Genomic DNA, 12,294 nt, shown 5'->3' with positions numbered 1-12,294 from the left:
TCCTGCTAGGTACGAGACAGATTTCTTAGATAAAAAATTGTTATATTAATACTTAATTCTACAGGGAGAACCAGTAGTAAATCAACAAAAAAAAAATTTCGTTTTGAGGCTGAAATCAACTGCAGGAAAAGTAGGAGCTCATAAAGAAAAAAAGGTATTATTGCCATGTTCAAATACATTGTTCCGGTAATTGTCACTACTACATATCTCCAACTAAAAATTAAAGTCTGGTGTTAGGTATCCCCAAATAATAACCATTTAGAACTCATAAGTTTTATATAATATTAATTGATGTGCTTTTTATAATAATTTCCTTTCATTTTAAGATTATAGTGATTTCTGAATTAAATATAATTTTAAAATAATGTAAATATTTATTACACACTAGCGGAAAGGCTTTTAGCAATTTTGAATATCTGTGAGTTTTCTTGTTGGTTTTGAATTATCTCCAATTCATTTTTAATAATTTTCGGAAAGTTTGTACAAATTTGTTCACAAGGTGTGTCATTATTGCATTACAGCATTAATAAGTATATTAAAAATTTATGGGACACAGAAATTATAAAACATAATTTTCTAATATTTAATTTTTAAAATTTGTGGACTTTGTTATCAGAAATATTCTAAAGAGATCGAAGAATAGGTAAGCTGTTCGAAAAATGAAATATATCTACCTAAACCTCAGCTGAGATTCCCGGTAAATATTCCAACCTTAAAAATACTGGACCTCGTAAGAATATATCAATAATTAATTACACATTATACTTCTCAAATGTCACTAAGATGATCAACTAAGAAGACTGGGATAGGAGAGGTCTCTAGCGCACATTGGCGAGATTATAAATGCATACGAAAATGTTGTCGGTATACCTAAAGACTAAGATGGCAGAATCATACTGAAATTGATGTTAAAAAAATAGGGCGCTATAGCTATGGACGGATTCCTTGTATGCGAAACGAAGAGGGTCTGAAATAAGACTCTTTTTGCGAGTTCAATCAGATAGCAGATTCATAAAAACAATTCTTAATTAAAACAGAGAGATTAATAGGCTACTTTTCATGACAGATTAATAGCCAGCCGCCTCCAAAATTGCGGAAGAGCGAAATAAAAGACTTCGTTTAAACATCTTTGTACGATACCTTATGCACTTATACTAAATAAGAAGTTGAACCAACAAACAAAGAATATGTATGAGAATAACTCAGTCAATCCATTTCAGCAAGCTATTACGCGAATCAAATTAGGAGATGTTAATCTAACTTTCAATTTAACTAGTTTCACTGGAGTTTAAGGGACATCAGACCCCAGGGACTTACTGCCTTCCATTATTTTAAATTAACTGTTCTAATTAAACGTTTATCTTTTTTAATTCTGTTGGCTGGCACCTGCAAAATATCATTAGTCTCTATATATAGGCGTACAACACAGAGCTGTTGCATGAAAATTCCAGGAAAAGAAGGGACATAATTTTAAGTAAGAAATATTTCAAATTTTATTTTCTTTTTTACCTTTCACTGTAATAATTTATGCACAGTGACTGAGTTTATAATGATGTGCTCTTTCTTCCAGATTCTGTTCAAGTTGGTGCTGTATAAAATTATTCTTTCTTCATGAAGTCCAGACATTCTAATATTTTTCGTATCTGCCTCTTGCGTTTCTTCTTAAAGCTGGTATAATTTTGTTTAATTCTAATGCAATGACTGATACAAGTTGTCATAATACTATTTTAATTATGCTTTTATCTTAATATATTTAATTCGCTAGTAACTTTCTCAATATTGAATGATTCTTAATCTTTAATTTGGTTATATGAATCCGAAATTTATCAAATTTTACGTGGAATGTAACTGTATTCTACTGCGTACCAGTCTGGCATGTGCGTTGCTTATGATTACATTTAAAACGTGATAATCAGGAGATCAAACCTCGAGTCAAACTGTCAGTATAGCGGACGCTCAGGAACTTCGTGGGAAGCAAAACTTCCTCGATAGTAAAGCTTGTGAAACAAGCCACCTGAAAAATACGATTATGGTGACATCAAGGATAATACATATACTGATAGTCATGGTAAATTGCAATTTATACTCCTTTCACTCCCCATTACAATTTGCGATACGTATGGCATTTTAGATGTACTTCAGAATTTTGCATGAATGTTTATTAACTTCACCGTATCTATAATTTTGTAGGCTCAGTGTACCTACCGGTCACGGCAGCCGAGCGATCTAGGGCATGTACTGATTCGCTCGCTCTGAAGCAGGGATAGTGGGTTCGAATCCCATACAAGGCATGGGTTTTTGATATATATATATGTGTGTGTGTGTGTGTTTATTCTGTTTGTGTTTTCCTGTGTTTAGGTAGAGGCCTTGCGACGAGCTGATCACTCATCCAAGGAGTCCTACAGTCCGTAAAATGGTCATGAAAATTAAAAAAAAGAGGCCCGGGCCCAACGTAGTTTTAGAACCAGTGAAAAAACAAGTAGTGTACCTGATAATGAGTATAGATGGACTGTTTGGAGAAATCTAGTGCCCAGAGTCCTTCAAAACGTTATACGATATCTGAGATCTCAAAGCAATTGATATTAACTTCATGGCCTTCTGGAATGTGCCTTTTCTTCTACCCTGAAAATGGAGGCAGAATTTTCCTCTGAAATATTACTGCCTGCCTACCAAACTATATATTGTCTCATCTCAAAGGACCATAATATTACTAACATTCGCAGAACAAATGTACGCTTCGACTAACTTCTGCACACGCTACTAGACGTACGAAATCAACAAGCCCCTTCAATAAGAATAGCTGACCCCCTTCCTGAAATTCAGACCGAAGTCTCGAAGAAACAATATTCTGTGCAATAATTAATCGGATGAAGATGACATGTAAACAAACGCGGTAGCGTAGTTTGTTGAGACACTGTGTTACAAGCCGGAAATTCGCGGGTTCGAGTGCCCGATGAGGTGGATGTTTTTAAATTTACCTAATCCTTCAGCCGCACTATGGCCTTGAGGTCTACTCAGCCTCTGGCAGAAATGAATACCAGGAATCTTCCTGGGGGTTAAAAGGCGGCCGGCGCTTAAGGCTGATAACCTTACCGCCATCTGTGAACCGATTGTCTAGAAGATGTGAAAGCCTCGACCTCTCACAACCTTATGTGCCTTCACAGCCTGTTACATGGATAGCTTTATCTTTTTATGGATATAGTATAAGAGTTGCTTCTCAGTTGTTCAATTTGACTTGCATGAAGAAACTCATTTTCTATATCCTCCCAGCCCCAAAATAATAAATATCCATAACTGCTTACTAAATTTACTAACCCCCAGTTTCAAGGCGAAAAGCTTTATTTGAGGAAAAAATTTGAATGCTGCATGACAGCAATAATAGACTAACATGTGACTCCTGCCAGGAATCAGATGTTCAACAATATTTTCCCACTCAGGCCATACTCCGAACTATGTGGCATCCAATACAGATTGGAGACGTGACTGCCGTGTCTAGGCACGATGCAATAAAAAGGATAGCATCAAGTTACTTCAGCCTCTGAGTGCCTCAGTACCACAGAACAGGAAGCCGGCCGGAACACCGAATAGCTCTGTACGCGGATGTAAGGGGAACACTGTCCAAATTCGGTGCAGAAAATTTATTAAGATCAAGTCCATAGAATGCCACTTCATTGATTACTTTACCGAGACTCCGGTATCTCATCGGAAGGTCTCATTAAGATAAGAGGTTAACATCCTAGAAACGATAACTGCCTTGAGCGTTGCTGTCAATAGTACCCGGACACTGAGGAAGGTTCTGGGCTGCGCCATAGCTCAAGCGGTTAGTCGCTGGCTTCCCACCGGGGCGGCCCGGGTTCCATCCCGGCTCTGGTCAAGTAGGATTTGTGGTGGACAAAGTGGCGCTGGGGCGGGTTTTCTCCTAGTACTTCGGTTTTCTCTGCAAATCTTCATTTCACAAAATTCTCCATCATCATAATTACCCGGGTCAGGTACAGTAGGCCAATCAGTGGCCCCCGTGCCGAGTGGACCCAGTTGGACTCCACCCTCCACTAAGCGTATTAAAAAAATTAAGAAAGGTTCTGAGTTCGTTGTTTGCCTGGCTATAATATCTCAATCAGGTAAAGGTCAATGTTTCCTTAATTTATGCACGGAAACGGAGTATTTATCCTTTCGGTTTGTATCATTGCTTCCTTTATATTTGTGGTTTTTTAATGACGCTTCCAGTTGCTCAGACTACATTTTGCGGAGTGGCAGGATGACTAATGAATAATGAAATAAAGGAATGTGGGAGGAAATATTCTTAACCTAATTTTAGTTTACATACCGATATTCGCTTAGAGGGACCAAGAAAAACCACTAAAATTCCAGCTGAGGATAATCAGTACTCCTGGCGAGATTCAAACCGGGCACCTCCTGACCATTGATCAGAAGTGCCACCGCTTCAATCAGCTTCCTTGGTCTGAGCGATTGATTAGTAGGATATGGTAAGACGCAATTCCAACTGGTGAAATTATAAGCTTATAGAATCCACTGAGAGGAGGACATGATATAAATTGTAGGTACGATTTTAGAAAAGATACTCATAGCCTATTTAAAGGTACTATCCTGGTGTTAGTCTGCAGAAACTGAAGAAAACTACAACAGCCCTGAATAGGACAGACGGTAATAGTACGATATTTGAAATCCTTATGTATCATTAAAATTTAAAGCTTTGCTGCCTCACAAATCTGCTCGATTAATTTGTTTAATAGGGACATAAGAAAATGTGGGCTTATAATTCAGGAGCAGACTGCATGAATTGATGTGTCAATGCTTATGATTTTTTTTCGCAATCAAATATTGCTTACCGAGGGTCACATGTGAAATATATCTAATTCGCTCATCCTTCTAATTTAAAATTTCTAGCTCGCTACACGTTACGATTGAATGTGATGGCATAGCGGTAACGCTGAAGATTCGTATCTGGGATGTGCTCGATTCGATTCTCGACCGGGACGTCGACTATCTTGACTGATGTTTATCGTGTTTTTTTTTCTCAGCCCCTCCAAGAAAAATCCAGGAGAGTGTCTCGATTAGGCCAAGACCGTTTTTTTTTCCCCAAATCATCATTCACCTACCACCTATCCATTCGACGCTAATTATCTAGTTACTGAAGGCGTCGCTAAAGACAGCACAAGTAAACAAAAAATGCACATTGGTTTATCCTATAAGGGCTTATGAATTGTTGATGGCGTGAAGGTGACCCTAACTGCAACTGAAGCTGCCATAACCCCCGCAAAGTATATGTTGGTTTCGACAATATTGCAAGGTTCTGAGCACATTTCAAAGTAAAACCCGATGGCTACATTTTTCACGGCTGCGTCAGCGAGGCAGGGCTTCACGGGGAGTCGGCGGCGAGTTCTTCACAACAAGAAGAGACGACTGCCTTCCTTTTTTGCCCTGGCAACGCTGGAGGGAGTTATGCGTGCTATTCCATCGTGGGTTGACTTAGGTTGGGTTAGAGCGCCTGCTTGTTCTCAGCCTTCCTTCGTCTGTCTAAAGTCTGGCCACTCGCACTATACACCTGTTCATGGAACCCCCGATTTTTGGAGAGTTCGTGACAATTACAGATCATGTCTTTACACCGAACATGCCACTTATCGCCTTTCTAAATTTCCATATCGCCTTTGTAGCTGGTCAGTCAAATATAAAAGTGACTGCCCACCATGCCGAAATAATTACGAATTCCTTTCCCCGCCACGACAGTTACGTCGCGTTATGTGAGCGCCCTGGCCAGGAGGCAGGCAGACATGTACCTAGCGACCAGTGTCGTTGCCCTTTCCGTCTGCTTCTTCCCTACCTCTCTCCTACTAAACTTCTTTCTTTCTCTTTCGCTCTCTCTTTCTCGTGTCCACCGTCACCCCTTGCTCTCCTCCTTTTCCTTTTCTCAAATACGTCTTGCTTTCTACCTTTTCTGTTATTTCTTCTTCTTCTTCCATTCTCCACCTGCGATGAGTCTCAATCCACCTGCCAGGAACGCGAGCCTCGACAAGGGATTGGTCGGCAGGTTACCGCACTAGTCAAGACCACTACCAGCAGGAACGTCGTCCGTAGACCGCTTTAGTGCCGCGCCGAGAGCGCATGTGACTCTTCGGTTGGCAATCGTGCAGCACAAGAACAAACTTCGCTCTCCTAATACGGAAGGGGTGACTCGGTGGTGTGTTGGCAGATTCTCGAGAGAGGAAAACTACTTGTTTACGGTGTAAAACACTTCATCAACGACTCTCGTAGTGTGTAGCGGTCAAGGCTACTCCAACCTAAACTGACCGAACACTTTAACTTGTGAATCGAGAACCTGGTGAATTTAATGTTGCAGACATAGACACGCAAGAACTGCGAGCTTCTGTTTTCGTAAGCCGCAAACGGAAGTGTGTGACATGACATTTACTGCATAAGCCGTTAATTATAGTGAAGGAACAAAACGCTATCCATTTTTCAGTATCACGAGATGTGACAAGACATGAACTGAGCGACTTGTGACAGTATTTCAGTTTTAGTGATCCTCCTTTCATCCGTAGAGAACATAACCTGAACCCTGCCTGTGTTTTGTATAGCAGAGTTGTGAGTGGACTTGCGAGCGAGTGTGTGGTGCTTGTCGGACCGGGTTCGCGAGGCTGTCGCATGCCGTTATGTGGCGGCCACCGAGTGACTGGCTAACTACACTTCGGCCACAGCTAGAATCAAGAGGAAGATAGCTCGCCGCTACTTCCCCTTCCTACATCCCCAGCCGAGCTGTCGGTAGCCATGTGCCTGTCCGCAACCCCACTCGTCGTCTGCTGACACTCTCAATATTGCACGCAATCAAGGTAAGCACTACAAAACTCATAATCCGGGCACTGAGACTATTTCATAATTCAGATTATAATCTTACTTTTTTAATGAAAATGGAAGGACAGAAACATTTGTCATTCTTCGAGTGAAGATGTGAATGTTCTTTTTCCAGAATTCTCAATGTACGCCAGCTCTCAGTTAAATATTATGCAATAACGAATGGTATATATTCATTATATATTATGTCCTAATAATTGTAGGTCTGAGTTGTCAAAACCCACTCACTACACGTGGTCCATCTTGTCCCCTTCAAGAGAAGTCACGACTCCATTACATTTCAAAGTACCTTACTAGGCAAGCAGAGCGATATTGTGACTGATAAGCTGAACCTGCACTGATATCACGTTTTTAATTATTTCTTGCAACATTTATGTTTATTTTTTCCATTCAAATTAATTGCCAAAGAAGCCCCCCCCCATCTCTCCTTTCCTCTTCTCCTACCATCCATAGAAGCTGTAGGCTATTACGCTAGGAAGCGAACACTTTCATCAACATCTATGTCTTTTTGTTTGTCAGCAATTGACAATTCCTTAAGTTAACATAGTACACAAATAATATTTCTGATGCCTAAATATGCTTTTGTCATATCTGATTAATTTTTCCCCTTCAAATAAACTGCAACGAAGATCTTCCCCCGACCTTTAATAATTTTTAAATTTCAATGTAATTCAGTGTTACGAGCCCTCAATTCTGGAACATTTCTAATGTCTGCCTTCAACAACCTTTGACAAAGTCCACCATGTGAACTATTAAGCAATCCTTGAAGTACAGATAGAGTGACCAGAGCTCCATAAAACATTCAATCCGAGACAAAAGAAATATTAAATTACGTGAAAATATTAAAAATAGACAGTAAGATGTCATAATTAAAACTTAAAAGGAATCCACCCTTAAACCAAATAATGTATTTATGTAATCACGGAAACCCCGCTGTTTACATTCTGATTCCTTGACTGCTTGTCAAGAAAACAATGTTCATGTGAATGCAAATATTAAATTTACATGTAACAGATTATTGATTCAGATCCTCTGTATATGATTTATTTCTGCATAATCTCTATTCTTAATATCCTTGATGTACATGTGACCTAATTTGTTATTCTATTCCTTCTAATTGGGGACACGCGATAGCGTAGTTGGTTGAGGCACTATGCCTCCCGATGAGGTCATTGGATTTTTTTTTCAATTGACCTAATCCTTCCAGCAGCACTATGGCCCTGGGGTCGATTTAGCCTCTAACAGAAATGAGTACCAGGAATATTCTTGGGGTTAAAGAGTGGCCGGCGCGTAAGGCTCACAACCTTGCCGCCATGTATGAGCCGATTGTCTAGATAATGTGGGAACTTCAATATCTCACAACCCTATGGGCCTCCACGGCCTGTTACAGGAATACCTTTACTTCTACTTTTTACTTTATTCATTCTAATTGTATTCCTTTAAGATAACCGGAACGAACGGTTATAGATAATTTTTTGTCGTGATAATAATGATAACGCAAGCGAATAACAGGTTTCGAAGTGAAATGTCGCGATAAGCAAAGAAATTAGTATTAGAAAACTAACATGAAAATATCTCATTACGAGTAATGCCTTCTGCCAGCCAGTTTATAATCCCGACGTCTCATTCTAATTTACAAAATATTAAAATACATCATACAAAATTGTAATTTTATATGGGTGTGAACCTTGACCTCTGACCCTAAGAGAAGAACATAGATTGAGGTTGTTTGAGAACACAGTGCTGAGGATAATATTTGGACGCAAAATAAATTAAGAAAATGGGCACCTAGGAAACTTCGTAATGAGGAACTTTAGCAAATACCGTATTTACGCATGTATAGGCCGCGTGCGTGTATAGGCCGCAGCACAATTTTCAGACAGAAATTATAGAAAAAATAATTTTCTTGGAATATTATTTCAGGAGTAGAACACCCTGTGTTATTAATTATGAATATAATTTTTTTAAATGAAGTGTGATTTCGAATATTTCGAATATAAGCCGCACCCCAGTTTTCCTCTTGAATTTTTGGCAAAAAATGTGCGGCCTATACATGCGTAAATACGGTATTGCACTGTTCACTTATGTTGATGAAGTCAAGGAGGGTAAGAAAGGATAGGACATATATCTCGCATCGTGAAGATGAGAAAGGATTAGAGAATTAGTGGGAAAAACCTGAAGGAAAGAAGTCATTTGTGATATATAAGCGTATATAGAAAGTCGATTTCAAAGTCTGTTAAATAAAAATAGTGTGAATGTAAAGATTTCATTCAGTTGACTCGGGATAGAGTTAAGTGACGTGCTTCTATGAACATCGGCTTTGATGTAGTCATAGGATATACATTGTAATTCACTTTACGGGACAGACCCAATTTGTGAAAGAAATAAACTTGAATTAAATTTAAATCAAGGATTTGAGGCTTTCACGGCGGTGACTATGAAGAAAGCAGTCTTCTGGGATTTGGCACCGTGTATATGTGGTGTTAACAGTCTGCTTTACCGTTTCTCACGGTGTTGTCGCTTGCAGATTTCTTAAACTTTTTCTTCAACCCTGAAGATGGGGGCGATACGTTCCTCCGAAACGTCGGTTAACACCACATATACACGGTGCCAAATCCCAGAAGACTGCTTTCTTAAATCAAGGAGTTCGCGTATGATATATCGATATGGGATACAGAGGACTGGAACTTTAGTGGAAGTGTATTTGCGCCATGAATTATATTACCTTAATTTGCATGGTGTGACTGAGAAAGTTAGATTTCCAAGAGATACTTTTCTCTTACAAGTATTTGTATCTGCAAACATAACGGAGTTCATTAGAAGCAGGAATTATACACAATTGGCCTATAAGCTCATTTCGCTGATCTCCATCAGGAATCGTGTTATACACCAATAAACTCAGGGAACTAATGTACAGAGAGGAAATTCTGTTCATCCGAATGTTCAGTGATGTTAGAACTAAATAACCACCGAAGTAGGAAAAAAAAAATCTGATTGCTCAGAATCCACGGGGGTCGTTCTGTTTTTCAAGGCAGTCTTAATTATTGCATAAATTCCTCTTCCTTTTTACTCAAAGAAAGATATGAAACTGGAAAACAGAGCTGTATGCCTGCCTGAACCAAATACAGGATGACCTGTTCCACCACCAAGCCAGTGGTGCAGCTTCACAGTTCGAAGGAAGTAGCAATTTACCTCCACCGTCGCACCTATCGACACTCTAATGAGCAAGTTAATTAAGTTATGATATGCTGAACTATAAGTGCGTTGTAACTTAGATGCTTTATGTTAGGTTTCGAGAGTCTTTCAAAGACCTGATCACGCAACGAGTACGAAAGACCCTGTCTTTCTGAGAGTCCAGATTGTCCCTTTATTTTCTTTAAAAGCTGTGTCATAAATGAAAATACTAATTCATCCAGACGCAGGAAAATAATTTCGTAGTTTTCTGCAGTTCGTTCAGGCGGATCCCGAAATGAGCTCTCGTTGCATCTCGGCTCCTCGTTCCTTGGTCTCTGCAGAGGATCTACATATACTGCAATAGATTTTATTACCATCATTGCTAAGAGCACGGGGTAACGTAGTCGTTTGAGGCACTATGCTACAAGCCCGAATGTCTCTGACTCGACCCCCTATGAGGTCATTGGATTTTTCAAATGACCTAATCCTTCCATCGGAGGTTAGTCGCTGGCTTCCCACCGCGGCGGCCCGGGTTCGATCCCAGGTCTGGTCAAGTGGGATTTGTGGAGGACAAAGTGGCGCTGGGGCAGGTTTTCTCGGAGTATTTCGGTTTCCTCTGCCAATCTTCATTCCACCAAATTCTCCATCATCATAATCACCCGGGGTAGACTACAATAGGCCAATAAATTGCCGCCGTGCCGAGTGGATCCAGTTGGACTCCACCCCCCAATAACTGAACTAAAAAAATCTTTCCATCCGCATTATTGCCCTGGGGTCGAGTCATCCTCTGACAGAAATGAATACCAGGAATCATCCTGGGAGTAAAGGGTGGGCGGCATGTAAGGCTGACAACTTCACCGCCATCTATGAGCCGATTATATAGAAAGTGGGAGCCTCAATGTATCAGAAACCTATTGTCCTCCACGGCTTGTAACAGGGATAGCTTTATTATAATACTTAGAGTGCATGGGAGGAAGAGTGAGGTTAAGTTCGTATATTTCAACTGAAAGGAAGACATCGCTTGTGATACCTAAGAGTAGACGGGAAGATAATATTGTTACGTTTTTATGGCTCCGTGACCAATAATAATGGGTTTTGGATTGGATGATTGTATTTATTAACGCACTTTTGTACACTCACTCGTAATCACAATCAGTTCCAATAACTCACAGTCGAACCCTTCTTCCTTGATTGCCGAGAACCAGCTCCATTCCGATTCTCATTCCTCTCGAAGCGGACCCACAGAAAACACATCAGTTGCTCAGCAATGGATATACTCGTATGTGAACTACATAAGAAACATCTCCTCTGTTGTCAATATTGCGTATTTATTAGCAGGTTACCTAACAATAGATCTATATGTCACAATATTAAACTGGATCTTAAAGAAATAAGGAGGATACTTCTAGCTCAGGACGGAGGTCAGTGAAACACGGAGTGTGTAACATGTATGTCGTCGGCACAATGTAGGTAACCAGGACGCCATCTACGAAACATAAAGCTCTGCGAAAAACAGCAAGCAGAAATAAGTGATGAGTGCCACACAAACAGCACAAAATTTTAAATAATTTTAATAGTTTTCCTAAATATTTTATACCTTAAATTTTCAACATGCGCCAAAATTTGTTTAATTAATATATTTTTCGGATGTACTACACCAACAGGCTATACAGTATTATAATACAGTATATCCATTTACTCGATATATAACAGATGATGATCATTTATGGCCGAAATACTTCGCGGAATTCACATACGTACAGAATAAAGTGATTAACCGATACAGCAGTGTATCTAAATACATTATCGCTGAGATGCTTATTTGAAAACGTTAATGAACATTCGGGGCCCATATACGGCGGTGAATGTCTTGCCAACCTGAGCGACTGTTACTTCTAATGTAGGGCTCCTCAACGTTAACGAATATATTATTAACAAATATCCTGAGCGTTTTATTTTCAGCATCTGTAATTAATCTGCTTATCTCAAAGCAAGAAGCCACGTCTCACAGTCATAGAAAACGAAAAGGAAAATTAGTGGTTGTTATTATGTTGATCTTAATGTTTTGAAAATTAGTTAACATAGAGGTTGTGAACTTTGTTTCAAATATCGCATGAAGGAGAACACCGATCAGACCCAAGCATAACACAATGCTTTCTCGCAAAGTCTGAAAGCCATTAAGGCACTTAGAAGGTAAAACCGATTTATTTTAGCTTACTTCCTTTCTTACGAAAAAGAAGAAACTTATTGGAG

The 12,294-nt window shown here is 39.5% G+C and overlaps 1 protein-coding gene across 1 annotated transcript in view; it reads left to right on the top strand.

Annotated features, from left to right (window-relative positions):
• Positions 1-6,107: 6,107 nt before the first annotated feature.
• The window catches only part of LOC111867779, a 220,258-nt gene continuing 214,071 nt past the window's right edge, over positions 6,108-12,294 (top strand). The window contains exon 1 of the mRNA XM_023857925.2: positions 6,108-6,845. The gene's annotated coding sequence lies outside the window, so the exon portion shown is untranslated. The remainder of the gene's footprint in view (positions 6,846-12,294) is intronic.

This window comes from Cryptotermes secundus, unplaced genomic scaffold (assembly GCF_002891405.2).
Source record: "Cryptotermes secundus unplaced genomic scaffold, Csec_1.0 scaffold116, whole genome shotgun sequence".
NCBI lineage: Eukaryota > Metazoa > Arthropoda > Insecta > Blattodea > Kalotermitidae > Cryptotermes > Cryptotermes secundus.
The sequence above is the reverse complement of the archived record's forward strand: the minus strand, read 5'-3'. Positions and strand labels throughout refer to the sequence as shown.